At 43.2% G+C, this 26,297-nt stretch overlaps 1 long non-coding RNA gene across 1 annotated transcript in view; it reads left to right on the top strand.

Moving 5' to 3' along the window:
- The first annotated feature begins 6,802 nt into the window (after positions 1-6,802).
- The window catches only part of LOC130277667 (uncharacterized), a 70,341-nt gene continuing 50,846 nt past the window's right edge, over positions 6,803-26,297 (top strand). The window contains exon 1 of the long non-coding RNA XR_008845515.1: positions 6,803-6,993. This is a non-coding gene — a long non-coding RNA (uncharacterized LOC130277667). The remainder of the gene's footprint in view (positions 6,994-26,297) is intronic.

Below are 26,297 nucleotides of genomic sequence, written 5' to 3' on the forward strand. Positions count from 1 at the left end.
AACACTAATGTAGCCTCCCCAACCACCTGCACACTCCTGCAGATGGGGAATTACAACTCCCATCATGGAAACAAGTCTTCCATGATGGGAGTATCAGAAGTAATAACAATATTATAAACCAAGTGCAATCCGATGACATAAAGGCTCATCTGTTTGCCATGGACTTCAATGCTAAAAAATAGCGGGCGTTAATTTACCTGTTTGTTGTGACAGAAGAAAAATTAGTGCATGTGCCGTTTTTTCTTCAGTCACAAATAATGTCTGTTATTCATGACAGGTTATAACGGGTCATAACGGATAATCAAATAATCCCATAGACTTTAATGGGATTTTGTAACGGCCGTTTAACATCCATTTTTAAGGCTTTTCTAATGGAAGTTTATAATGAGTCTTTTAACGGAGCAACTTTATAGTGTGAAAGGGGCCTTAGATGCTCTTCCATTATTTGTCTGTTAATCAGTATTGAGGCAAGTAAAAATTCCACCAAAAACTTACAATGGTAGTCCATTGCTTGGCATACAAATTGTCCACACATAAATAATTTTGCTATATAACAGCATGCTCATTTCTAGTCCCCCACCCCAAGGAACAGTTAGAAAGCACTTGATAGACAGCACTTGTGATTGCTTTCATACGAGGAGGTGCTGATAAGTCCTTAGCTGTGCAATCTTAATAAATGCATCATTTGGAAGCTTGCAATTCTCTGTGGGCAAATTTTATTGTAATATCGTATTCAATTGTCATGTTATGCAGGTTTGAAGACAACATGGCAGTAGATTTCACTGCAAAAAAGTGTGAGAAACTGGCTACAAACATTCACAGTGACATGGTGCAAACATTAGGTAAAATTGCCTTTCATACTTTACAGTAAAAAAACTGTGTTGCCAAATTTAAAACTGGCCATTTCAACACTGATGACAAAAATGGTTTTGGGAAACCTACAGTGGTAACTGATCTAGAAGCCATACACACAATCCATCATATGATTCTGGAACACATGTACATTTCTTCTTTAAAGATAGTCTCTGAACATTTCCTGAGAAAAGGTTGGGTCCAAAATGTATAAACAAACAGGCTGACCTGGGCTTTGAAGTACTAGATCCTACTTCTTCTTCACCTGATCTAGCCCCTCAGACTACCATTGTTTTCTAATATGAAGATGCTCCTCAAAGGAACCAAATTTGATGCCTGGTTTGCTTCCCAACCAAAGGATTTAAATCTGGGGTAGTTGAAGAAGTTGCAACATCACACTTAGAAGTACATTGATATCCAAGAGCACTATATGAAATAAATTAAAAAGTTCTATCTTATTTTTTATTTTTTTTGTGTGTGGTTAAAGCCATGAACTAAATAACACCCCTCATACATATCCTTAATAACTTTAAATTGTATGAAACAATTGGAAGTTTAGGAAAAATGTATCTAAAAAAAATAATAATTGAAAAATTGACCTAAAATGTATCGTTTTACATATGAAGGGTATTCGTTTTAAAAATAGCATCAATGTTTCCCGCATGCTTGACCACCAGACATCATAAGGGCCTGTCCACACTACTGAATCTTTGTTTAGATGTATTCAGGGCCGAGAGTCTTTGTGGAGCTGGCACTGCCAAAATCATTTTTATTCATAACACACAGACGTGCACCATCTCCAGAGACTGCAATGTAGTCCAGTGGCATTCGGCCAAAAGAATGAACATTCATACTTTTGATTGATGTCCGTTTCGCTGGCTGTATTCTGCCGAAGCAAAAGCGCATGGAAAACACTGAATTTCAGAAGGGTAAATGGGCACTAAATTTTGCTCATGTGCTCAATAGTGTTGAGCGGCATAGGCCATATTCGAATTCGCGAATATTCGCGAATATATGGACGAATATTCGTCATATATTCGCGAATATTCGCATATTCGTTATATTCCCGTTTTATTTTCGCATATGCGAACATTCGCGTATGCGAAAACTATCATATGTGCATATTAGCATATACAAAATTAACATACGCGAAAATTCGCATGTGCTAATTTTCGCATATGCGAATTTTCGCATATGCGAATTTTCGCGCGCCAGTCTCACACAGTAGTATTAGAGCCTTCTTTACACCACACAAGCTGGAAGCAGAGAGGGATGATCACTGTGATGTGAACTGTGAAAAAAAAAAAAAAAAAAAAAAAAAAAAAAAAACGAATATTCGTAATTACGAATATATAGCGCTATATTCGCGAAATTCGCGAATTCGCGAATATGCGATATTCGCGAATAATATTCGAATTGCGAATATTCGTGAGCAACACTAGTGCTCAACCACCACCGTTGAGGGGGCTGCAACTCTCCGAGGAGCTATGTAGTTACTAGAAACATCTACATACTTTCTAACTGTCCCTTTTAACCCACATCTCCTTGATCCTCTTTGCTGCTTAAATGTTCCCACTTTTGACCCAATAAATACATTTATATTAATATATTTTTACTGCCATCTTTTAACTATTTAAATAGTTGGAAGGTATGTATTTGACACATCATTTAAAGTAAATGATCATTAAAATCCAATTTGTAATGAAAGTGTCAAATAGATTTGCATTCTCTTATCATTTTAAAGAGTACCTGTCATGATCGTGTTACATTTTACAATCCTTCCAGGTCACTGCCCCCATCATGATAAACCACCCCTGCCTTTATTTGTATTATTTTTTAGTTTTCTACCTTAATATTGCTTTGTATTTTCTGCTTAGTCTCAGGCAGATTCACAGACTGGGAAGGGGCGTTACCCTGCAGCCATTAAATCATCTGAAGCCATACAGGGAAGAACTTCCTCCCTCACTCTGCTACACACAGCCCAGAGCTGAGATGTGTTAGCTATGATTGGATAAGGCTGCACACACACCCCTCAGCACTCCAGACTGCATTTCCTGATTTTGCATTTCTGCCAGGCCAGCAGGAGTCCAAAGTCTGTGCAAGAGATAGGGGGAAATGTGCTCTTGACAAGTTGGGAGACACCAAGTGGCAGCTTTTTTAAACACAAATAAAACATAGAAAACTTCATTTTTTTAAACAAAGTACATTGGAAAGATGTGAATCCTGGTAGAAAAAAACAGAACTGGCCGCACATCCACAATTTTGTATTATGATCTAATTACTTCTCAGCATAATTTCAAAAACTAACAGGTTGTTAGTATACATTTTCATCAAAAGGTACAAAGCCCACTCGCCATGTCAAGGCCACCTATTAAGAGTGGGTCCCTAACGTCCCTAGCCTAAAATGGTGTAGCACCGGACGGCGCCCACCACAGCCGCGACACCAGTGTCCACAGGGGGGAACGACCCACTGGCAGAGTGGCCCCAGTGCACTCAAACCAGTGTCCGGGCCGCATCCCCCACAGACATAGCACCACACCAGTGTGAACAAGCTGTAACAGCACACTTACCATGTGCTCCCAGTCAGACTGGGAGACTGCTAGAAAATGAAAAGGCCCAGGTGTAGCTACCTGCTACTTATATAGGGTTGGGCTGAGGGGGTAGGGAGGAGTGGGGAGGAGTGCAGGCCAAGTGGAAAAAACAAAAAAAAAGGAGGGGATAGAATACACAATGTGAATCCTGGTAGAAAAAACAGGCATGGCCGCACATCCACAATTTTGCACCCTGTTCACACTGGTGTGGTGCTGTTGCTGCCGTGGCACCGTGTCTGTGGGGAGGTGCGACCCATAGACTGGTTTGAGTGGCATTGGGGCCGCTCTGCCAATGGGTCGTTCCCCCCGTGGGCACTGGTGTCGCGGCGGTGGTGGTCGCCGCCCAGTGCTACGCCATTTTATGCTAGGGACGTTAGGGACCCACTCTAAATTGGTAGCCTTAACGTGGCGAGTGGGCTTTGTACTTTTTGATCAAAAATGTATACTAACAACCTGTTAGTTTTTGATATTATGCTGAGAAGCAATTAGATCATTATACAAGAGTGTAGATGTGCGACCATGTCTGTTTCTTCTATCTGAATTCACATTGTGTTTTCTATCCCCTCCTTTTTTTTTTTTTAACAAGTGTCTGCACTCTTCCCCACCCCCTCAGCCCAACCCTATATAAGTAGTAGTTAGCTACACAAGGGCCATTTCTTTCCTAGCAGCCTCCCAGTCTGACTGGGAGAGCATGGTAAGTGAGCTTTTGCACCCTGTTCACATTGGTGTGGTGCTGTGCGGCGTCCGTTGCTGCCGTGGCGCCATGTCTGTGGGGAGGTGCGACCCATAGACTAGTTTGAGTGTCATTGGTATATACAAAGATCCCCCATGGGGTACCCGGGGTATTTAATTCATAAATTCCAATTCCCTTCAGGGTTAACAACCCCTCCGGGACTAAGACCCCCAACTAGGGTCACCCTTTTAAAACTTCACTTTTATTTATTATTTGTTAAGAACAAAATGAGGTGCAAAAAATAATACAAACGAAAGTGTTTAAAAACACAATATATAGGAATTGGATTGGTCCATAACTGGTTCCACTAATTCTGATTCACTAGGGGTTATATGTTAGGGACTTTTTATCATTGATCTGGATCCTAAGATTCCAATCTACATAGTCCACCTGACATGCACCTCCTCTATCTAATTTGCCAATTCCTATTATTGCTGTTTAAAAAGTGTTCCCTAGCATCCCCCCGACGTTTCGCTGGAAAGACCCAGCTTTATCAAGGTATAGGACACAAATGTTGGGAGTGGGTAATCACTGTGATATATATGTCCTCTGTTTGTAGGTGTGGTCACTTACCAATTAGTTTTGACCAATCAGGGACTGCCACATCACTATTTTGTCTCTTAGTTATGATTCTATATCCTGTTAACTTCTATCTTATTACCGGATCACTTCCGGGTTATCTAGGTCATGTGATATCCATTTCCATCCGAACCTATCAACAATCACGTTCCATCCTTATTTCTTACTTGTTTATAATTCATGGTCCAATCCAGATAGGTCTTGTAAGCTTTCCTCTTCTTACGTCACTGAACCAATGATGTTAGTGCGATCAGGCATGCGCATTCGTCCCGTCCTACCCCTTCTATCATGCCACGACTTTCCTCTATGGTATTTCCGGCGCAAGCGCCGGAAATACCATAGAGGAAAGTCGTGGCATGATAGAAGGGGTAGGACGGGACGAATGCGCATGCCTGATCGCACTAACATCATTGGTTCAGTGACGTAAGAAGAGGAAAGCTTACAAGACCTATCTGGATTGGACCATGAATTATAAACAAGTAAGAAATAAGGATGGAACATGATTGTTGATAGGTTCGGATGGAAATGGATATCACATGACCTAGATAACCCGGAAGTGATCCGGTAATAAGATAGAAGTTAACAGGATATAGAATCATAACTAAGAGACAAAATAGTGATGTGGCAGTCCCTGATTGGTCAAAACTAATTGGTAAGTGACCACACCTACAAACAGAGGACATATATATCACAGTGATTACCCACTCCCAACATTTGTGTCCTATACCTTGATAAAGCTGGGTCTTTCCAGCGAAACGTCGGGGGGATGCTAGGGAACACTTTTTAAACAGCAATAATAGGAATTGGCAAATTAGATAGAGGAGGTGCATGTCAGGTGGACTATGTAGATTAGAATCTTAGGATCCAGATCAATGATAAAAAGTCCCTAACATATAACCCCTAGTGAATCAGAATTAGTGGAACCAGTTATGGACCAATCCAATTCCTATATATTGTGTTTTTAAACACTTTCGTTTGTATTATTTTTTGCACCTCATTTTGTTCTTAACAAATAATAAATAAAAGTGAAGTTTTAAAAGGGTGACCCTAGTTGGGGGTCTTAATCCCGCAGGGGTTGTTAACCCTGAAGGGAATTGGAATTTATGAGTGTCATTGGGGCCGCTCTGCCAGTGGGTCGTTCCCCCCATTGGCACTGGTGTTGCAGCGGTGGTGGTCACCGCCCAGTGCTACACCATTTAATGCTAGGGACATTAGGGACCCACTCTAAATAGGTGGCCTTGACGTGGTGAGTGGGCTTTGTACTTTTTGATCAAAAATGTATACTAACAACCTGTTAGATTTTGATATTATGCTGAGAAGCAATTAGATCATTATACAAGATTGTAGATGTGCAACCATGTCTGTTTCTTCTACCTGAATTTACATTGGAAAGATATTTTCTTTCCCATAAGGAATCCAGTAGCAAACGCTATGTGGTAAGCTTGTGAGGGTATAGGGTATGTGGGGTGTAGCTGTGTAGTGATGAAAGGGTGCTGGTTTAACCCTAACTGTTGTAACACCAGGGTGAGGGCTCCTCAACATATACTTGTCCTATCGCCACCCGTCCCAAGAACGATAGGGAGGAATAAATGATTGTCTACAACCGGAGATTCAGAGAACTGTAGGAAACTTTACTGCAGATTTTATGCAGAGGTAAAACAGGAACAGTCTTTACATATGTACAGTCCATGAGGATCCTGACAGTTGGTTGGGACCTTGTGAGTATAAGCTCTGGAGATTGATTTACGCTGTTCCGCTGGATTTAGGGGATTGGTTTTAGGTCCAGCAGTCACGCAAGCATTAGCGAGGATTTGGTTAGTAAGTTGCGGGATTGTTAGGCTTCAGGCCTAAGTTCTCTTGAAGAATTGTACAGAGTGATGCTTTCTCTAGAGATGATCAGGAACAAGAGAGCAAGGATTGGCTGGCAGCTCCCTTATATGGGCAGGGGCTGGCCTTGAGCTGATTGGTTCATCTCAACTGTCAGTCCTTTACACAAAGGATTATGGTAGAACATGTGACTACCCACGTGAGCTGGAAGGTCCTTTAGCATACCATCACAGTAGAAACATTAGTCATGTTACCTAAGGTCCTGCAGACACTATATAGATAAATACAATTACACTAATTATATACATGTAACACATAAAATTAAGGAACAAAGAGGTGACCAGGGATTATCTCAGCAAGCGGACCCCAACGGTACTAAGGAACTCTGACTTTGGGGACCCAGCATACCAGGTACAGTATGAAATACAGTACTAGGACACAACAATTAGTTTTAAAAACAGTGTCCATTTAAATGTATTTTACTGGCACATCTCTATGATATGTCAAAAACATATATTCTGTGTGCATTGCTCCTTTAAAACCAATTAAAATAGTTAAAAGCCATTACCAAGAAGCGCATGATGCTCTGGATTAGAATTTTCAATCAAGGCAGACATAGACCGTAGAAGGAACAATGCATGTCTCTCCAAGAAGGTCTCTCCATCTTTAATGGTGCATTATTTTTAGATTACATTTTCAATAGGAAAGAAGGAAAATGTACACTCCACTGACCCTACAGATCATTAAAATTGTGGAAGATTTGGCATTGCCGGCAAATTGGCAAGTACCAAATCAATACTGTGTTATGCCCATCTCCTGACATCTTCTTAAAAGTAATCTCAAATTGCCTAGAGTGCAGAATATTGAATTTTCACATAATATAACTTATTTGCGATGCTACCTTATTTTAACTGCATGAACAGTGTGGGCAGAAAACGGATTGGTTGAGAACCTTAGAAGTAGTTATCAAAATTGTTTGGAAATTACACATTTCGCAGTGTACCTGCTGGTATTCTAAACAACAGCAACACATTCTGTGATATGACTATTTTTAGATTTATTTTATTATATTTTTTTTTATGAAGGTAAATAAAAAGGCAATAGATCTATTGATCTTTGTAAGGCCGAGCAACTTCTTTGGTTGGGGTCAAACAGCTATGATCGTCAAAGCTTTCCTCTATAGCCTAGGCCAGTGGTCTTCAAACTGTGGACCTCCAGACAACTCTCGGGCATGCTGGGAATTGTAGTTTTGCAGCATCTGGAGGTCCACAGTTTAGGGACCACTGGCCTAATGTGAGTAGTGTGTGCCACCAAATCAGGTCAAGTGGGTCCTATAGGACCATTGATGATAGGCAGTCTAATCCTGGTTAGTTCTATCATCTTTGCTGTTTGGAGGCTACACTATGGAATTTCCAACAAAATCGCCTAAAAAATTCTGCTCTGAAATTCTGTTGCATCAGAATCCCATTAATTTATAATAGCATTCTGCTGCACCGTGCACACAACGGAATTTGCTCTGCAAATACAGATTTCGGCCTCCACCAAATCAAGTTACATATCAATTTTTTGGGTGGAATCCACTCAGAAATGCATTGCTGCCTAGTTAGACGGCACATTTCTAAGTGTTCCTGACACATTCTGCCGGCACCCACTGTCTACAAGAGGTCCTCCCGGAAATTTTCCAGGTGGGCATTGCTCTGTGTGAACATACCCTTGTATGGGGCCCAGTTTGATTTTAAGTTTGTGCCTCACTATTCTATGTACACAGCTGATAAAAAGGATGTTTCATGGTTATATGTTTTTATTACCTCTATATGAAGAAACATAAAAATATTGTGTTCGCAAATAAATAGGGAATAGGGGCTTTATGGTAACTGCGGCTATCCATTCCCAATTTTATAAAACAAAGAAATAGGAAGTATAAAAAAAAAAATCATAAATAATCAACATTAGCCCGTAATGCCAATTGAAATTTTTGGAGACTGTGAATGTGACATGAAAAGTGAAATACTCCTGGACAACAAATGGTTAAACACAATGTATATGTAGAAGGTTATGTAAAAACATTACAGTATCCGAGTTTCATAGCCTCTATGCAGAGAAGTCACTATCTGGAGCTAGTAAACGCATTTTGTTATTGATATTACCAGGACTTGGGTATATATTATCTCACTGATATCCCCTTAAATATATTCCTCTAGGACAGGGATTGCTAGCCTGTTTGTAAGAAAATGCTCATAATACAATGTCACAGATGGTTACTGTATATATTAGGTGGTATATAATGGGGGATTATTGGATATTGTATCTAAAACTGATTCCTATTGAGGTTCTAAGTGGAATATGGAATATACGAGGCATAAATAAATATTGAATAATATAAAGTACACAATGAAATATTCAGGATAATAAAAATCGGAGCAAGATGTCTTTATTTTGTCCATGGGGATTTAGATACAATAATAGGCTTGTAAATTGCTGGCTTCATTCAATGTAGATAAATGTCATAGCATACATCTGTGAGAATGCTATATACAGTTAACAAAATAATAGGAATACAGGCTTTGGCAAATAATAATCCAAAAAACAAGTATATTTATATAAATATTATTTATATATATATACACTTGTTTTTTGCATTATTCCTTGCCAAAGGCTGTATTCCTATTATTTAATAATTTCCTATTGCTATATATATATATATATATATATATATATATATATATATATATATATACAGCAATAGGAAATTAAAATGAGTAAAAATGTCAACAACAAAAAAAATAACACAAAACAAAAAAACTAAGATAGAAGAGGAGTCTCATATCAAAATGGGTTCCATTCTATGGAGTACATTTATCAAGTCTTTTACACTAGTTTTTATGTAAATTTTTCGAAGATTTGTCACCTTTGCCAAAAAGTGAGTGACTTTTTGCTAAAATTACTTGAGAGATTTGTATGGTGCGATTCTCAAAAAGTTGCAGATTTGTCGCATAGCTTTCAATTACACGACAAACATACACCAGCCCAGACCTGGCTTACAAAACTGGCTGTAGACAGCAAAGTCGCAGAGATGGAGTCCTACAGAGTTGTGTTCTTTCACAAAAATGTTTACTAGCCCTTCACCATTTAAAGGGGTTGTGCGCTGCCCTGACTTTTGGAGCTCAGCTCACAGTGTCCAGAGGTTCATTACTCCGAATGCTGTGTGAGGGCTTCCGTGTTCGCGGCCGCCGGACGTAACGTCACGCCCGGCCCCTCGTGACGTCTTGCCCGCCCCCTCTACCAAAGTCTATGGGAAGGGGGCGTGGCAGCGGTCGCGCCCCCTTCCCTTAGACTTTCATTGAGGGGGCGGGCGAGACGTCACGAGGGGGCGGGCGAGACGTCACGAGGGGCCGGGCGAGACGTCACGTCTGGCGGCCACGAACATGGAAACCCGCACACAGCGTTCGGAGTAATGAACTTCCGGACGCTGTGAGCTGAGCTCCGAAAGAGCCCTTTGATACTGGGTTTTACTACCTAAAATGGAAGGTCTAGTGGGCATTTCCCACTCTATAGGGGAGATTATCAAACTTGTGCAGATAAATAGTTGACCGGTTGCCCATAGCAACCAATCAGATTGCTTTTTTTCATTTTTAAAAAGGCTCCTGAAAAATAAAATAAAAGATCTGATTGGTTGCTATTGGTGACTGGTAAACTTTTCCTCTACACATTTTTCGATAAATCACCCCCCTTTGTCCTTTTTATTACTCTGTGATCAATTCATCCCCTCTGGATAGAGGAAACATGCAGAAGTCCTTGCCACTCAGTAGCACAGTGTATGAAATAATCTAGGAATGCACCCCCTCTTTCCAAGGGCCCCATTATAGCCACCTAATCATGTGTATGCCCTTGTTGGCTTTATACACAATAATAATCATTGGGGATTGAGGCGGGTCACTATATAAACATGATTATCAATATCATGATTCTAAAAGGTTAACCAAGAGCTCACTGGAGCTCCAAGTGTTAGAGGGACTATACACTGCTTTCTTTTTTGGTGATGCTTCCTTCTTAATGTAATGCCCAGTCACCCATTTCAGTGGATGCAGTAAGCAGCTCATTAAAGCTCCATATTGGGTTCTCTTAGGTTCCATCTTACAGATCCTTCTTTGGGTTTGAAGCTACTTAAAAAAATAATATTACCCCTACATGTCTGTCTGGGATTTGGGTTAATTCTTTGAACTGAAGGGTTGGACCCAAGAGGCTGGTTGGAAGGTCTTACTTAGATTGTATCTGGTCTCTACTAGAGTGGTATAAAATGTATTCATAAGCCTTCCCTCTTTGCTTTTTTGAATTCCAAACAAGGGGAACCAAGCTTCACATATGATGGGACTGCCCCATGTGCAATACTTCTGGATTCACATTTATCCCTCATGTTCTTGTCACTTGGGTTTACCTTAAAAAGAGAATGGAGTAAGCATTACTGAATGCTCCTAAGCCAGAGACAACTAGAGGAGATTGGAAACTTTTCTATTTTATGTTTTTGGTTGCCAAGATTGCCACTGCATTTGGTCAAATCCAAATTGAATTATCATCGCCATCATTAAGTTGACCAGTCTTGAATTTTCAGAAAGTCTTTGAAACAAATTGACAGCAGGAGATCTTTTTTAGGTTCCTCCTCTTGAATCTCTTTTCCAATTAACTTCCCTTACTCCTCTTGCACATATGAAGGGTTCCTGATTTCCCAACAGTGGATCTAATGTCTAGAAACCACAGCATAAATTTCTATGAGGCTTTTAGTTTTGGTCATTAGACTCCCTAGTCTCAGTACAAAGCTTCTGAGGTGAGGTATATGTTAGAGTTCCTAGAGCAGGGGTAGGCAACCTTTTGGTAATGCTGTGCCCACATTTTTTTTTAAGACACTTGGTGTGCCGACCACATTGGTGTGGCTTGTTGTGGGTGTGGTTTGTTATGAGTGTGGCTTGCTGTAGGTGTGTTTTGTGGGGGTGTGGCTTATCACAGGGTGGTTTTTTTTACACAATTGTCCCTATATATTGTTCTTGCTGTAAGACCTTACAGTGAGAACAACGATTTTAACTCAGACCTGTATAATACAAACCCCAGAATCAGTCCACACCACAATACAGACCCCAGAATCACCACCTGTCATAATACAGACCCCAGAATCACCACCCACCATAATACAGACCCCAGAATCACCACCCACCATAATACAGACCCCAGAATCAGACCCCACTATAATACAGACCCCAGAATCTGACTCCTCCATAATACAGACCCCAGAATCACCACCCACCATAATACAGACCCCAGAATCACCACTCACCATAATACAGACCCCAGAATCAGACCCCACCATAATACAGACCCCACAATCACCACCCACCATAATACAGACCCAAGAATCACCACCCACCATAATACAGACCTAATAATCACCATCCACCATAATACAGACTCAAGAATCGCCACTCACCATAATACAGACCTAAAAATCACCACCCACCATAATACACACCCCACAATCACTACCCACCATAATACAGACCCAAGAATCACTACCCACCATAATACAGACCTAATAATCACCACCCACCATAATACAGACCCCGGAATCAGACCCCACCATAATACAGACCCCAGAATCACCACCCACCATAATACACACCCCAGAATCACCACCCAACATAATACAGACCCAAGAATCACCACCCACCATAATACACACCCCAGAATCACCACCCACCATAATACAGACCCAAGAATCATCACCCACCATAATACAGACTCAAGAATCGCCACCCACCATAATACAGACCTAAGAATCACCACCCACCATAATAAACACCCCAGAATCACCACCCACCATAATACAGACCCAAGAATCACCACCCTCCATAATACACACCCCAGAATCACCACCCACCATAATACAGACCCAAGAATCACCACCCACCATAATACAGACCCAAGAATCACCACCCACCATAATACAGACACCACCATAATACAGACCCCAGATTCAGACCCCACCATAATACAGACCCCAGAATCACCACCCACCATAATACAGACCCCAGAATCACCACCTACCATAATACACAATCCAGAATCACCACCCACCATAATACAGACCCCAGAATAACCAGCCACCATAATATAAACCCCAGAATCACCGCCCACCATAATACAGACCCCAGTATCACTGCCCACGATATCAGACCCCACCATAATACAGAATCAGACCCCACATACAGACCCCAGAATCAGACCTCAACATAATACAGACCCTAGAATCAGACCCCACCATAATACAGACCCCAGAATCAACACCCACCATAATACATATCCCAGAATCAGACCCCACCATAATACAGATCCCAGAATGACCACCCACCATAATACAGACCCCTGAAACAGACCCCATCATAGTGCAGACCCCAAAATCACCACCCACCATAATACAGACCCCAAAATCAGACCCCACCATAATACAGACCCTAGAAGCACCACCCACCATAATACAGACCCCAGAAGCACTACCCACCATAATACAGACCCCAGAATCACCACCCACCATAATACAGACCCCAGGATCAGACCCCACCATAATACAGACCCCAGAATCAGACCCCACCATAATACAGACCCCAGAATGAGATACCTCCATAATACAGACCCTCCCCTCCACACACACACACAAACACACATAATACAGACCCCAGTCATGTCGCGCAATAATATACATACAGTTACATTAACTGACTCACAATTGACATCTTTTATGGTCGGCATCATCCTCTTTCCTTCTGTTCTCCATCTGGTTCAGACCGACATGATGACTTCTTCCAGCCAAAACCCATCCCTGCAGCATCTGCAAGACAAACATCTTAGTTTCTGCATTTTTCCAGTGCAGTCCCCAGAAGTCCAGAATTCAGTGGTGTTTATTCCATTTCAAACAGTGTTACAGAGCAGACTGTGTTTCAGTGACCTTTTTCTTCCCCTTTGTCAAGCACTAGAAGCGACAAATCATAGCCTGCTCTGTAACTCTGTTTGGAATGAAATAAACTCCACTGAATTCTGCACTTTATACTTTGGTGTTCTGCCTTGGATATAGGTAGCTAGCTAGGTTGGTAGGCAGCCAATTAGGTAGGTAGCTATGTAGATATGGAGGTTCATAGGTAGGTAGAAAAGTAGCTAAGTAGGTAGCCAGGTAGGTAAGTGGTAGGTAAGTGGTAAGGTTGGAAGCCAGGTAGGGAAGTTGCCAGGCAGGTAATTAGGTAGGTTTAAGGTAGCGAAATAGCCTGGCAGGTAACTTGGTAGGTAACCATGTAGGGGAATAGCCAGGTAGGTAACTAGATAGGTTGCCAGGTAGGCAAATAGACAAACAGGTAACTACAGTAGGTAGGTTGCCAGGTATGGAAGTAGCCAAGTAGGTAATTGGCTAGGTAGCCAGGTAGGGAAGTAACCAGTGCTCCTCCACATCATCCCCCCCCCTCACCTGCACACCCTCCCCCACACTTCCTCCACATCATCACCCCCCTCTTATCTACACCCCCTTCACCTCCTTCATATCATCACCCCCTCTCACCTGCATGCACACCCCTCACCTCCTCCACATCATCACCGCCCCCCCTCTCACCTCCTCCACATCATCACCCCCTCTCTCCTCCTCGTCATTATCACCACCCTCTCACCTCCTCCACATCATCACCCCCCTCTCACCTCTTCCACATCATCACCCCCTCTCACCTACTCCACATCATCACCCCGTCTCACCTCTTCCACATCATCACCCCCCTCTCTCCTCCTCATTATCACCACCCTCTCACCTCCTCCACATCATCACCCCCCTCTCACCTCCTCCACATCATCACCCCCTCTCACCTCCTCCACATCATCACCCCCCTCTCACCTCTTCCACATCATCAACATCCCTCACCTCCTCCACATCATCACCCCCCTCTCACCTCCTCCACATCATCACCCCCTCTCTCCTCCTCATCATCATAACCACCCTCTCACCTCTTCCACATCATCACCCCCCCTCACCTCCTCCACGTCATCACCCCCCTCTAACCTCCTCCACATCATCAACCCCCCTCTAACATCTTCCACATCATCACCACCCCCCTCTCACCTCTTCCACATCATCACCCCCCCTCACCTCTTCCACATCATCACCCCCCTCTAACCTCTTCCACATCATCACCCCCCTCACCTCTTTCACCTCACCACCCCCTCACCTCTTTCACATCATCACCCCCCTCTTCAACATCATCAACCCCCCCTCGTCCACATCATCAACCCCCCTCTTCCACATCATCACCCTTCCCTCTTTCACATCAGCACCCCCCCTCTTCCATATCATCCCTCCCCCCTCTTCCACATCATCATCACCCCCCCTCACCTGCAAACCCCCCCCCTCTCACCTCCTCCACATCCTCACCCCCTCTCACCTGCACACCCTTTCATCACCTCCCCTCTCCAGCTGATGCCAGGATGATTAAAATAGAAAAATAAATAAAATAAATGTATTATTGAGTATTGTTGAGTATTATGTATTGAGTGGATGAATCTGGAGTGGTTGAATCTAACCATCTAGCGAACAGACGGCGCACAATGCAACTAGCAGGACAACATGTATAAACCGGGGATACCTCGTATCCCCCTCCCCTCCTCCCTCTGGTGGTCATAATTGGTGGAATATCAGTGACTGTAGTGTGAATGGGACCCGCACCTCACAATGACCCCATATGTACAACTTTACAAGGCGCCAGTAATCAACTGAGTGAGGGCATTCCCAGACTCCATTATACAAATTTGTGAGTGGGGTACAACACTTAGGGCAGTGAGTGATCCTGTCTGGGAAAGATGGAGAGGACAAAACGTTAAAACCATATATGGCAGCATGGGCCACCATGAAATGTCTGTATGTCTGCATGGACTATGTCTGTAATGTCAGTATCTTCTGTCCACCGCTCTCATGTGCGGAACACATGTTTGGGGTTGAGTTTTAGAAAGCGGTTACGGAATACTACATACAAATCGGAAATCGATCGTCTCTCGGGTACACTACCTATGATGTCATCTAAAATATGAGTTAGGGCTTCCTTCAATAGATCCCGCAATCAAGAGGAGCAAAAGGTGGGAACCTGGTTGGCATATAGAGTATGAGACCAGGGAAGGTCTAACATATTGAGCATTTCCCCCGGGGAGAGCCATCTGTGGTCAACACTATGGATCAGTCGCCTCACCATCCAAACCCATTTATAGAGCCAAAGTCTAAGCCACAGGGAACAGATGTGGGAATTCTGGATGGTCATGCAAGGGCATCCATTTAGAAAGCAGAAACGGGACTTCACGAATCCCACCTGGTGGTCACCAACAAGGGACGGCAGAAACTTAGCAAGGCGATCAGCCAGCATCCTGGCCAGGCGATTGGAGCCCGGCTCCAAGGGGTCCTTGCCAGGCTTAGGGAGTTCCTTAATATAAGCTAGCTTTGCCGCCGAAGAGAGTACCCCAGTATGTAATATTTCATTAAAATATGCCACAATGGGGCGTGATACCTGGTCTACTAAGGGTTTGTAAAATTCCCTCGGACAGCCATCTGGTCCTGGTGCTTTCACAGCCACCACTTTCTCTAGCGTAACATCTACATTGAGTTACTGATGCTGCTCATCGGACAAAGATGGTAAGGTCAGCTTCCCTAGAAATTTCGCCACTTCATCAGTTGGGGTGAGGGGAAAGAATAAAGAGCAGCTTAATAGGAGCCCAATACATTGTTAATGGAGTGCCGGTCGTGTGTTTTGTGCCCTGTCGAGTCATGCAACGCTAGAACGTGTACGGTCATGTACGATCCCTTCGCTATACGCACAATTAAGTGACTCGCCTTATTGCCCTGTCTAAATAAATCTGCCTCAAAATGTGATCTATATTTGCGTGTACTCATGACCGTGAGGGTGTAAATGTCGACAAGAGTCTAGCAGTCCCTTGTGCGTCAGAAAGTGAGGGAGGACTTTGTCACTCTGGCGTGGAGAGGTAGAAGGAATGACTGAGCAACTCCTGTCCAGTAGCGGGTTGACCATGGTATTCAGGTCCCCTCCCAGGATGGTGAGCGGACCACTAGAGCCATTAACTGTATCTGTTAGGGATGCAAAGAAGTAAGAGTTATCACCATTAGGTGCATAAACATTATATATAGGAAAAGTGTCACCATTATGAACTAGTTGTAAATGTGAGAAGCGCCCCTCATGTAGGAGAACACGGTGCGGGAACGATTTACTAATCAATGCTAAAACTCCAGATCTGCCCTCCAGTGCTGGGCTGCCCAGTACCTTGCCCACCCACCCAGAGCTTCTGCATCCTCTGGAAATCCGGCTCCGTCAGATGAGTCTCCCGAAGATGTCCGGATGCAGGCATTTCAGGAAATGCTGAATTTTCATGCACTTGTGAGGTGAGCCCAAGCTCTTGACATTGCACGTCACTATCTTACACATGGCTAACTAACAGCCCCCTGGGGGCAAGGAGGAGATGCGGAAAACTGGACCAGACAATGGACGACTAAAATGTACCAGACATAGGGGAGCAGAGCGGACACGGGTGGAACATGGGGGAGAAGGAGAAGAGGGGACAATGGAGGGAGCAGTCAATGAACTGAAGATAGAGATTAAAGTGGACTAAGCATCTATGTAAATGCACAAAGGTGGGGAAGGGAGACCAGAATAGAAAGGCAAAGAAAAGAAACCAGGAGGAGAGCAATAACGGGGAAACAAAAACAACCAGGTAGACCAATCCCCAGAATGGAATGAGAACGGTCATAAATTTGGGTAAGGGACCCAAGAGAGCAAAGGCCCAGGATAACTGAAAAAGAAAGAGGGGCAGAAGAGGTAGACTTGTAATATGACTACCAGCGTGTAAGAGCAGCGAATGTCAACACATATATAATAGATAACATCAAAAAGCAATAACTACATAAGGCATTACAAAACACTATCCCCAAGAATTATGAGAAAAGTGACCCTGTGGGCCCATATCAACTGAAGCCACCTAAGAGTGATGCATCTCCCATGGAGAGGAAGATTGGCTGCTTCTACTCCTACTACGCCTCTCCACCGACTTGCGGCGCTTTCTGGATTCGCCCGGACATCTCGTGTGCCTTGATCTGCGTCGAGAGGGATTATGAGATAGTTCATTCCGGTCTCTGGGAGATGGTGTGTGGTGAGAAGGAGAGCAGGCAGGGTGGGCAGACTCCCTCAATAATTCCTGTAGAGTGGCATCCGCCATGGCCGGAGTTGAATTTGTGGAAAAGGACCCATCTGGGTGGAACACCTTCAAAACAGCAGTTTACTGGAGTTGGAAATGTCTTTTTGCCTTGAACAGTTGAGTGCAAATTTTACCATATGCCCTCGGGCGCTTGGCAATTTCAGCAGAAAAGTCCTCAAAGAGCATTATTTTTTTATTGCGGAAAGTGAGAGGAGAGGAGTGTTTTCTGTAAGCTCCATTTTGTCGTTATAGTCCAGCAGTTTGAATATGATCTGCCGCGGGCGGCAATCTTCCACCTGCCGAGACTGTGAGGGGGTTGACTGGGGCCTTCCTAGTCGATGAGCCTGCTCAACCCTGCATTTATGTGCAAGACCAAGGGCTTAGGGTAAATCGCTTTCACAGAAGTCCTGTAGGTAAGAAGGGGGAAGAGATTCACTGACCCCTGCAATGCGTAAATTGTTACGGCGTGATCTGTTTTCCACAACTTCTAGCTTCTCATTGACGTAACAGAGGTTTTAGCTAGACCACTGTTTTCATCTTCCAGAGCGATAATGCGCTGTTCTGCCTCATCCAGACGGCCTGTCTGAACACCTAGATCCACCTGTAGTTGAGTTAACGTGGAGCACATGTTGTTTTCAAGAGTCAGCTGTATATTAGGGGTAATCAGCTTGACCAGGGTAACCGCCAGGGTCTGTAGATCCATTGTAGAGGCGAAGGAAACCTATGAGGCTCCCACCAAGGGGGAAGTTAAAGGGGGGCGGGTAGTACAGCGGCTGGCTGTCAGGAATTTCCATAGCCACAGGGAGTGACTGTGAGCCCGCAGAAGGTGCAGGTAAGGACCCCTTCTGGCTGGCGGTACAGTGCGGCGATGAGGTCTGGGGTGCGGGAACTCCGGTCCTGTGCTACTCACAAACCGGCAGTGGAACCGGAAGGCTGGATTTGCACTTTAAGGCATAGCCACTATTTAAAGCAGTGGTCTCCAATCTGTTGTAGAACTACAACTGCAAGCATACAACAGCTTATACGCTGCAGGTAACAAGTTTCCACTAATTTAAAGTATCATTCACTGTGCACTTGTATTATTGTTATGTCTTGTGTATAGATGAAAACCCTACAATTATGTGACTTTTACAAAGCTGTAGTCGAAATATGAAATAAACAAGAAACGTCTGGGTCATATTTATTTTATCTCACTGAAAAACAGACACCATAAATTATGTCGGATGAAGGATTTGTGGAGCATTTATAATAAATTATACTCTGAAAGCTCTGCATGTAATTAAATTGTTCCTCAGGCTTCTACAGTAGGATTTCTATTGACCGACTGTAAATTTTACATATACCAGTTTATTCAGGCAACTTCATGCCATCAATCTCTCTTAAACCCTCTTTATTAGATCTCAACTTTGATCAAGACCCCCTCACCCCCATTGAGTTTAGTATTCATTGCATTCCATAAGTATAAGATGTGCTTTGTCTCACCTGTTCCTATGATATATTGTTGTCAGGACTGACACGGCTGATATACTTATCCATAATATTGGCTGACACTATTCTCTGTCGCCAGTCAGCACTTGTCAAAAGTTTGGCCTTGGTTTATGAAGGAGCACTGTTTATCACTGTCTCACTGCCATAGGCTTAGATTACAGGATTTTCCCCTTATAACAAAGAAATGAAATTGACAAAGAAGCTTTAACGTGGGATTTTCCCTCTACTGTACATGAGAGGCACAATTTTCCATTTGCCACAAAATTATTTTTAACATGAGCAGAGTCCTTACTAGAGAGACAGTTCATCATATTGCAACTACCAGGGTAGCAGGCAATGCATCTGCTGTAGTGCCAAAAAACTAAAAGGGTTCATTTCCATTGACACCTTTAGTACAGTTAAAAAAAAACTTAAGTGAGCTTTGTTTTTTTTTTGTTTTTTTAAATATAACTTCTGCTTGGCTTTCCGGCTTTTGGTGGCCTACATGTCGTCACACTATGACATCACAACAATACAGTACTTGGACATTTTTGTGCCTGCAATTGATAGAATTGTTTATTTTACTATGGTGTGATGTCCCAATGTACATGGTGACTTTTTTTGAATTCCTGGGCTGTAACCCCACTGAGCTGGTTATCCCTATAGTGTGACTTTACAGTGTGCATTTTCCTTTTACTGGGACTAAAGGGATGATTTTTCTCCTTGTGTAGAGAATACCATAAATATGTGTGGAGACTCCACTGGGAATTCTGGAAAGAAGGATATGCAAAGCGGCTCTATGATGCTACCTTCTGGAAAAATGCCTGGCTCTCCTTAAATCCCCAGTCATGTTCTAAGGCTTCATATCAGTCAGAAACGAACTTGAAGGAAAATTTACCTCTCAAATGTAGTGTCAAAAAACTGCTTAGCATTTCCTTCTTCCCCAAATTCCTAGTGAAGCGTAAATGGTCTATAAGTCATCACAAGACATTATCCTTCTAGTCCTACAATGATAGGCTTATCTACAGCCAGCCATCATCTTGCTCTATAGTGATGGGTAGCAAGTACCCCAAAAAAGCTGTCTACAGATGGGTATAATCTCCTTCTGAAGGATTGTTCAGCTTGACTTAAATCCCTAGTCATGTTCTAAGATTTCTTATAATAGTTAGACACTGACTTGAAGGGGAAGCTACTTTTTAAAGAGGTAATCAGAGAGCAGTTTTTTTTTAAATTCCCAATTGAGCATGAATGAGCTATAAGTCTGCACACAACTTTACGATGCTTTTGTCAAGGAGAGACATTACTTCATTGGTCCCATGATAATAGGCAGAGATGAGCAAATTTTTGGAAAATTCAATTCAGAACGATTTGCAGGATTTTTGGAAGAAATTTGGTTTGATCCGAATTTATTCGGGGCAAATCTGTGTTAAAACCGGATATTTCTGGCCTACAGATAGCCTCAATAGTGGTGTAGAACACTTTGCCTTTCTGTAACACGCATAAGGTGTGTGCTGGGTTAGTGAAATAATACTGTTACTCACTATGACATGTAGATTAGAGGTGTCGCTATTAGAATCCCTGTCGCAGAGCAGCACAATGTCAGAGCCTGGAGGTGGCATCAGTATGAGGAGACCTTATAGTGGCTGAATGACACAGCGTGGAGGTGTTGGCAGTATGAGGAGACCATATAGTGCCTGAATGACACAGCGTGGAGGTGGCGGCAGCATGAGGAGACCATATAGTGACTGAATGACACAGTGTGGAGGTGGCGGCAGAATGAGGATACCATATAGTGGCTGAATGACACAGCCTGGAGGTGGCAGCAGCATGAGGAGACCATATAGTGGCCAAATGACCCAGCCTGGATTTGGCAACAGCCTGACGAGACCATACCATACCTCACAATTGAAAAGATCAAAGATATTTTTTTACATTTAAATTGAAGATTTCAAACAGATGAACCTAAAATGTTTTATTTAATACGCCAGCAGCATGAGGAGACCACATTGCAGTATAGCGACACAGCCTGGAGGTGGCAGAAGCATGAGGAGACCATATAGTGGCTGAATGAGACAGTGTAGAGTTGGAGGCAGCATGACAAGACCATATAGTAGCTGAATGACACAGCCTGGAGTTGGCGGCAGCATGAGGAGATCACATAGTGGCTGAATGACACAGTGTGGAGTTGGCAGCAGCATGAGGAGACCATTTAGTGGCTGAATGACACAGCGTGGAGGTGGCGGCAGCATGAGGAGACCATATAGTGGATGAATGACACAGCCTGAAGGTGGCGGCAGCATGAGGAGACCATATAGTGGCTGAATGACCAGCCTGGAGGTGGCAACAGTCTGACGAGACCATATGGCCTCACAATTAATTTTTTTTTTTTTATGTGACAGCAACATGAGGAGACCACATGGCGGTACAGTGACACAGCCTGGAGTTGGCAGCAGCATGAGGAGACCATATAGTGGCTGAATGACAGCCTGGAGGTGGCGGAAGCATGAGGAGACCATATAGTTGCAGAATAAGGCAGCTTGGAGGTGGTAGCAGCATGAGGAGAACATATGGTGGCAGAATGAGACAGCCTGGAGCTGGAATCAGCATGAGGAGAACATATTGTGGCAGTATGAGAAAGCAAAGGCATCAGCAGCATCGGGAGTCCTGAAAGTGACCTGGTGTTCTTTTTCTCTTTTTATGTAATATGGAAAATGAAAAAAAAAAAAAAATAATAATATGCTTAGGATAAAATATATGGACCCAAATTATTATTTTTTTTATCAAACAAAAGGAAAGGTGTGCAAAAAGCACCAAAAAACACCAGGTGCCATCTACACCACCAAGTATTGATTTTATGCAAAGACCTCTAAGAGGTAGAAGGGAACAACGTATGGTCCATTGTAACCGGTGGGGGTAAAAACTTCCCCTGTAAGGCTCTACTCTCGCATTATTAATTCCCTTCTTGGCAAGTGTTACTCGCTCTAAAATGGACAGCTCCACACAGGAACCTCTCCCTATTTCCCCCTATAAACACTGCAATTTCCCAGGGTTTTTAGATGGAAATAGGGATTGGTTCCTGTGTGGGGCCGCCCTTTTTAAAAGGAGTAAAACTTTCCTCGAAAAGGTGGAAGGGAACAACATATGGTCCATTGTAGCAGGTGGGGGTAAAAAATTCCCGGTTACAATGGACCATACGTTGTTCCCTTCCACCTTTTAGGTCTTTGCATCACATCAATACTTGGTGGTGAGGTGGCAGATGGAGTTTTTTGCACACCTTTCAATTTGTTTGATTTCCCAAAAATTTGGGGTACCTATATTTTTTCCTAAGAAAAGTTGAGTATTACATAATGCATATCCTCAATATTTACTTGTGATCTGATGCAAAGGAATTTCTGTAACTGGGGAGCAGTACCTTAAATATGTTTAGCACTATCCATAGTTGTGAAGTGTTGGTGTGGCACCATGGTCAATCTACTCTGATGCATCAGGAATTGGTGGGTGGAAATCCCTACTGATCCATGCCTGATTAATCTTCACAAAGGTCAGTCTCTTCACATTTTTCGTGGACAGATGAGTTCTCCTTGGGGTTACTATGGCCCCCACCACACTAAACACCCGCTCTGATGGCACACCACTGGCCGGGCAGGACAGCTTTTCCAGGGCAAACTCTGCTAGTTGCGGCCACAAATCAAGTTTGCCTGCCCAGAAGGCCAGCGGATCTTAAAGGTGTGTTGGCATGGGCATGTCAAGGTATGCAACCACCTGCTGGTTCAGGTCCTGCTCCAGATCTACTTGCGGCTGATAAGTTGTTACACTATGGGGGTGAAGAAAGTTTCTCATCAGCGACTGTAGACTAAGGCTGCCACTGATGGAGCTGGTACTGCTCCTACCGCCCCACCACTCCCCAGCAGCCATGGCAGTGGAAGGTGAGTGCAGAAGGCCCCCCAAGTCAGACCTGCGAGAGGATGGATTATGGTGCAGATGTCATAGGCCAACTGACTACGTAGGATGTCTCTGTAGTTGGTCAGTTTGTCCTCCCTCTCAGTGGGTGTGAAAAAGGCCCCCATTTTGTGCCAGTAGCAAGGTTCCAATAAGGTGGAGAGCCAGAAGTCATCCCGCTGTTGAATGGTGACAATTCAGCGGTCACTACGCAAGCAGGTGAGCATGCAATGTGCCATTTGTGAAAGTGACTCGGAGGGACTCCCTGCCTCGATCTCCACTGCATACTGCCACGGTGTGTCTGGGTCCTCTGTCTCGCCTTCCTCATAACCCTCTAGCTCCTCTAGATCCTTCTGCTCCTCCTCTCCTGTCAGATGACTAGAAAAACCACCCATCTTGCAAAACCTAAACTGTGCTCCACTGTGCCCCTCCCCCTCCTCCTCCAGTTCAGCCCCCACTAGGCTCATGTGGCCGTGAGATGTAGACTCCATGTCTCCAGTGCCCTGACCAGCCATTGTTTCCAATACGTGTTGTAGTAGGTGAAGCAGTGGAATGAAATTGTTCATCCTGTTATCCTGGCAACTGACTCATAATGTGGCTCCCTCAAAGGGCCTGAGCAAACGGCAGGTGTCACGCATGAGCTGATACACAGGGGAGTCCCCCTATCCACTTGGATCATCAAGAAATTGGTGATGGCTTTTCTCCGGTCGCATAGTCGGTCCTACAATTGGAGGGTGAGATTCCAACGTGTGGAAACGTCGCAAATCAGACTATGTTGGGAGATACTGTTCTGACGCTGAAGCTCAAGGAGGGTGTGCTTTGCGGTGTACGAGTGGATGAATTGCATGCAAAGTTTCCTTCCCATTGTTAGGATGTCTTGCAGATGGGGGGAACACTTCAGGAACCGCTTGACAACCAGATTGAACACGTCTGCCATGCAGGGCGCATGTCTCAGGCTTTCTTGTCGCAGCGCAGACAAGATGTTCTTCCCGTTGTCGGTCACCATGGTTCCCATTTACAGTTTTCGTGGGGTAAGCCATGATTCAATTTCTTGATGAATGACTTTTAGCAGTTCCTCCCCTGTGTGAACCATGTAATGGAATAGAACAGAGTCAGCAGGTACTGCACGCTAACTTGTACTATCAGTCTAAATGTGGGAGTTTAATCGACGGTGGAGGTTCCAGCTATCAGGTGGTGCTCATTTGTGAGAAGCAGCAGCATGTGAATACAATTCAATGTAGAAGAGGACAAAGGCACTCACCCAGCGCTATGAGAAAGCTTCATTATTTCATATGATTCATATCAAAGCAGGATAGTGGTGGCTTGCCGTGGCGAGCACAGAAGGCCAGTGTGTAAGATTGCTGGTGACAGCGGTTTGCTTCCCAAAAAAACTTCAACAGACCATTTCCTCTGACCTGGGAACTCCTCTTTTAAGTGCACTCTCCTTCTAGTGACGTGGAACACAGGTGAGTGGAAATTAGTTTACAAGTAGAAACTAATGTAGTGCAAATATTAAGATGCAATTGCAGATTCAATAAGTGTAATAAATACAAACATATATATAAAAATTCTACTTGAAATTTTTTTATTTCACACAATGCTATAGAAAGACTCCCATGTCTATTCGGTCATTAAGACCTACTTTTTCTTGTGCTTGTGTGCGAAGTATCTATTTTGCCTCAAGTTCACGTAATCTCTTGACATTATCATATCCTTCTATTAATTTTTATTTTTGTATACCTGTAAACATAAGTTTTTTTTGTATCGCCATTGTGTATGGTATTGATATGTTCTATTAGTCGCAGGGATCCTTTTCCTGTACTAATAGATTTGACATGTTCCAGAAACCTGACGTTTACTGTTCTAATAGGGCTTCCTATGTAGAATTGCTTGCATTCACATATAATAGCATAAACAATATATTTTGTTTTGCAACACATAGGTTCTTTGATTTCTCTTGTGACAGCTCCTATGTTCAAGTATTTCCGTGTGAGGTATTGTGCACACCAGTTACAGTGTCCACACTTGCAATTCCCATTTATTTGCATTTTTCTCAGCCAGTTTTCTGATTTCTTAGTATTGGTAGAAAAATGACTTCTCACTAATACATCTTTTAAATTCTTTGTTCGTTGGAATGTGACCATTGGTTTTTGTAACCTGATATTTCTTATTGTGGGGTCTCTTTCTATTAGTCCCCAATGGGAATAAATTGATTTTTTAATTACTTCTGCCAGAGGGCTAAATTTAAATGAAAAGGAGAAGCGGACAATATCAGTTTCAGAAGTTTTGTATCTAGTGTGTTTTCGGTGACTTTTTTTCAGGAGTGTGTTTCGATCTGTTTTTCTTGCTTTTTGTAGGGCTTTTTCTAATACCTCCATAGGGTATCCTCTGTCTAACAGACGCAAGGACAGGGCTTTGGCTTGAAAGTCGAATGTATCGTCTGCACTATTTATGCGCTTTATGCGCAAAAACTGGCCATAGGGTATTGCAGTCTTAGTGTGAATGGGGTGGTAACTGTCATAATGTAATACAGTATTGGTTGCTGTGGGTTTTCGATATCCTAGTGTGTTTAATTGACCTTCTGATATTTTGACCTGTACATCTAGGAACTCAATTTCCTCATAACTCCTTTTGAAGTAAACCGCAAATTCATATCTTTTGTGTTTAAGAAGGTAACAAAATATCGAACTCGTCCAGGGACACATCCCAAAGTATGAAGATGTCATCCACGAAACGTAGATAGTATCTCACATGCTTCAGGATGGCTTCCCGGACGAGAAAACATAACGCTCTTCAAAAAATGCCAAAAATAAATTAGCTTAAATTCATACTGGAAAACAATGTTTTCCAGTTTGGGGATGAATGGTACGCCCATATCGCGGGACGGCGAAGGGGACACCCACCGCATGCACCCTAGCTAATTTATTTTTGGCATTTTTTGAAGAGTGTTATATTTTCTCGTCCGATAACCCATACCTGAAGCATGTGAGATGCTATCTGCATTTCGTGGATGACATCTTCATGCTTCGAGATGGGTCCCCGGA

This window comes from Hyla sarda, chromosome 6, assembly GCF_029499605.1.
Source record: "Hyla sarda isolate aHylSar1 chromosome 6, aHylSar1.hap1, whole genome shotgun sequence".
NCBI classification, from domain to species: domain Eukaryota; kingdom Metazoa; phylum Chordata; class Amphibia; order Anura; family Hylidae; genus Hyla; species Hyla sarda.